The sequence below is a fragment of the Macrobrachium rosenbergii genome, chromosome 31 (genome assembly GCF_040412425.1).
Source record: "Macrobrachium rosenbergii isolate ZJJX-2024 chromosome 31, ASM4041242v1, whole genome shotgun sequence".
NCBI lineage: Eukaryota > Metazoa > Arthropoda > Malacostraca > Decapoda > Palaemonidae > Macrobrachium > Macrobrachium rosenbergii.
Window position 1 is genome coordinate 1,361,017 of NC_089771.1, and position 4,974 is coordinate 1,365,990.

Consider the following 4,974-nt stretch of genomic DNA (forward strand, 5'->3'; position numbering starts at 1 on the left):
TTTTTCTGTCCGCACTTTTCCTGTCCGCCCTCAGATCTTAAAAACTACTGAGGCTAGAGGGCTGCAAATTGGTATGTTGACCATCCACCCTCCAATCATCAAACATACTAAATTGCAGCCCTCTAGCCTGAGTAGTTTTCATTTTATTTAAGGTTAACGTTAGCCATAATCTCGCTTATGGCAACTATATAGGACAGGCCACGACCGGGCCGTGGTTAAAGTTTCATGGACGGCGGCTCATACAGCATTATACCGAGATCACAGAAAGATAGATTTATTTTCGGTTGCCTTGATTATACACTGTACAGAAAACTCGATTGCGCCGAAGAAACTCGACGCATTTTTTACTTGTTTAGTAATATTTAAAATTTTTTCGATATTTGTAAAAAACAGTCAAATTGATCAAAACTTTCGAATCCAGAGCTTTATTCAGTGCTATGACTATATTACATCTTTATATATTTCCTAATATACCATAAAACAGAAACTATTATACAAAATGTAATATGAAACTGGGCAATTTCATATGAACTGCAAATGATATGTTTTTTCTTGGCATCGTGCTGAAAGCAAGAAGAAATACAAACATCTTTACTTTGTATCATTGACAACTAAAGTCAATTTTGAATAACTTCTGAAAATACAAATTCCTGAAGGAAAAAAAATATTATAAGGAAAAGTATATAACTATCTTTAGACATCATAATCTTAAGCTGCAATTATAGCCAAAGAAAAAAAAGTTAGGCTTCAAACCTTATAAGAAGTGGCCAAAATATTTGCTTTTTCAGAGAAGAGTATATCCCATAAGGTATATCCTGTAGAGTATATCCCCTAAGGTATATCCCTAGAGTATATCCCCTAAGGTATATCCCCTAGAGTATATCCCCAAGGTATATCCCCTAGAGTTATATAGCGTATGTTCCCCTAAGGTATATCCCTAGAGTATATCTCTAAGGTATATCCTAGAGTATATCCCTGGAGTATGTCCCCTAGAGTATATCTCCTAAGGTATATCCCCTAGAGTATATCTCCTAAGGTATATCCCCTAAGGTATATATCCTAGAGTATATCCCCTAAGGCATATCCCTAAGGCATATCCCCTAGAGTATATCCCTTAGGCATATCCCTAAGGTGTATCCCCTAGAGTATATCCCCTGAGGCATATCCTAAGAGTATATCCCTAAGTATATCCCTTAGGTAAATCCCTAGAGAATATCTCCTAGGGGGATATCTACCTAAGGTAGCCTATATCCCCTAGAATATATCCCTGGGAGGTATATCCCATAGAGTATATCTCCTAATGTATATCCCCTGTAGTATATCCCTTAAGGCATATCCCCTAGAGTGTATCCCTTAAGGTATATCCACGAGAGTATATCCCCTAAAGTATATCCATAGAGTATATCCCCTAAGGTATATTCCATAGAGTATATCCCCTAAGGTATATTCCATAGAGTATATCCCCTAAGGTATATCCTAGGTATATCCCTAAGGTATATTATATCCCTACAGTATATCTCCTAAGTTATATCCCCTAGAGTATATCCCTAAGGTACATACCCTAGAGTATATCCCCTAAGGTATATCCCCTAAGGTATATCTCCTAAGGTATATCGCCCATAGTATATCCCCTAAGGTATATCCCCTAAGGTATGTGCCCTAGAGTATATCCCTAAGGTATATCCCATAGAGTATCCCCTAGAGTATATCCCTAAAGTATATCCCCTAGTGTATATCATCTAAGAGTATATCCCCTAGGGTATATCCACTAAGTATATCCCCTAAGGTATATCCCCTAAGGTATATCCCCTAAGTTATATCCCCTAGAGTATATCATCTAAGGTATATCCCCAGAGTATATCCCCTAAGGTATATCCCTAGAGTATATCCTAAGGTAAGGTATATCCCCTAGAGTATATCCCTTGGGTATAGTATATCACCTAGAGTATATCCTAGGTATATCCCTGAGTATATCCATTAAGTATATCCCCTAGAGTATATAAATATCTCCACAAAAACTTAGAATACCACAGTTAGTTCCCCTAGTTACAATAAAACAAGGTATATCCTTATGTAAAGAACGATTAAATAGGGAAGCATAAGAATATAATATTAAAAAGAGAGCAGTGGATAAAGATAAATTATACAGTCATCGATCACTTTATAAATATTAGAGATAGATAAAAAAGAGAGAGAGAGAAAGAGAAAAGAAGAGAGAAGAGAGAGAGAGAAGAACAATTGTTAAGCCTTGGTTGTTATGCATTACTGAGGCTAGACATATCAAGTCGAATCTCCATTTAAAACATAGGAATTACATGTCTTTACATGAACTTTCAACACAGTTAGCAAGTATAACAGCGACGCCCAGGGCCATAAACCAATCATAAAATCTTGAACCTGTGCTCTCATTTGTGACTGAGCTGATCGAGCATAACCTAAGACCTCATCAGAGTCAACGTTCCAGACATATCTATAATCCACCTTCAATAGGAGTTGTTTAAATGAATTTCCGCTGAAAAGAGAAGTAGTTCACCATTTTCCAATTAGACATTTTAGGAGGAGCCATTAACTACTCCTACAGAGGTCATTTCCAATCAAATCTTCTAAGAGAGAGATTTTGACAACGCCCACAAAAGTCCTTCCCAATCAAGCTCTCGAGGAGGTACAGATAATATCTTCCAATGAAGATAACTTCAAGGGAAAGAGATGGGAAGATAACAAAGAGAAGCAGGATGGTTCCAGAGAAGAACGAGGCTAAGAAGAGAGATGTGCCGTTAGTCACCGAAATATGAGAAGACGCAGTACTTCCACCAGCTTCTGTGGTCCCAACCAGACTCTGACCATGGGCCATCTTAACCAGACAGAAACTGAACTTCGATTAGCAAGAGTGGTTTTCAAGATAAGACTGTAACAGTAATTGTACTTTTGTATGTAATTTTCTTTCATCATTAAATCAAAAGCTACCCATTTTTTTTCCATTATGCCTTTCTGAGAGATGTATTTTTATTAAATATAAATCCCTTCTAACTAATAGAGTCGTGAGCAAACACTGACTCGTCGAGAAGAGACGCTGTGGATGAACACGTCCCGACTTAGAAGAAAGACGCAGGTAAAAGGGAACAATAATAAGTCACATGAGTATAAAAAGAAACTTGTGACACGACAGTTGGTAAACACTTTAGTTAGTGACTCTTTCCTACGTTTTGTGAGTGTATGTGTGTCCATCTATCAGTGTTTGAGTATTTTGCTGACTTGCTTTATATCGAAGAAGAATACAGTGAAATATTTTAATGGAGTATATCCACCAAGGTATATCCCTTAGTAGAGTATATCCCGGAAGATTTATTTGGAGAAAGGAAGTATATCGAGAACATGTATGCGGACTGATTTAATTATATACAGATACAAATCCTGAGCATCTATAGACCAGTTTAAACTGAAAACCACTATGTTATCCTGATATCAAAATACTGTCTCAGGGAATAACTCAAAGGTATATCCCAAAAAGGTTTGAAAATATCATATATTTAAGTTTTTTTATCCTGCTTTAGATTATTTTTACAAAAGGGTTTAAAATAACTGTAAAAAACAGTTAATTAGTGGGTAGCCAGGGAATGAATCAATCCCAGAAAGGTTATATCCTGCCCTAGAGTATATCCATATGGTACTTACCTTTAGAGTATATCCTTTAGGGTATATCCCCTAGAGTATATCCCCTAAGGTATATCCCCTAGAGTATATCACCATGGTATATTCCCCTAGAGTATATTCCCTAGAGTATTAACTAGGTATATCCCACTGTATATCCCCTAAGGTATATCCCTAGAGTGTGGCCTTAGTATATCCCCTAAGGTATATCCCTAGGGTATATCCCTAAGGTATATCCCTTAAAGTATATCCCCTAAGGTATATTCCCTAGGGTATATCCCCAGGGTATATCTCCTAGATTATTCCTCTAGAGTATATCCCCTAAGGTATATCCCCTAGATTATATCCCCTAGGGTATATCCCATAAGGTATATTTCCTAGAGTATACCCCTTCCCTCAAGGGACATTTTCTGGCCTCACGTCTTTGTTTCTGTCTTAGCAGAGTCTATGCAAATGGTGCCTATGTAAACATTATTGGAAAAAAATAATGATAACTTTCTCAGATATTAGCAAAAATGTCGCTGCTTTTGCTCTGACTTCCAAATTTAAGCCTGAAATGTGGTTTGTTTATCATGTTGATGTTGTATAAATTCCTATGGTATTGTTTCTGGATTGTTGCCATATGTTGCTCAGTTATATTGTATGCAGAATCTTAAAAAAATTGACGCCCGAAACGCCCCAACCTCTTTTTGCAATTCAGAGAATTGATAAAAACCGTCATCACAAAGTTGATAAACATCAGCAACTATTGGTAAACAGGTCATGGAGTATGAAAGCAACAATCCTGATGGAAGAAAGAGCTTTAATTAAACTGAGCATTGTGGCAAAAGACAGTTTTACTCACCAATGTCTGAGAAATTCTTGTCGTGTTTTTTCCGTTTATTTTTGTGTAGAGTTGCCCCCAGTCTCTGACAGGAAAGGGCCACCAACAAGGACCAGCCACAACTTGCGTCTGCAGCATGCTGACAGAAAGACAAGGATGTGGCCTGGTTGTCTGATTCCCTGGCGACATAAACTCCGTCGTTGTCACAGATTTTGGCAGCCTTCATGGCACTGGAAGCCACATCAATGTTTCTCGCTCTGTGCCTTTTGTTCTTGCTCCTGGTGAGAGACATCTGCTTCAGCCAGCCAGCAGCCTCTTATCAACAGGAGCTTTCGTGAGGCGCTCACGAGAACAGGCATCCTTCTTCACATATGAAAACTGACCTTATAATGGCGAATGAAAATCCTGATGTAGTGTTTTAACTTCACCATGGGGACACCAGGCTGGCTGACATCCACCAAATTAAAGCATTTTTCGTGCAATGCCAAGATACTACTGATGTA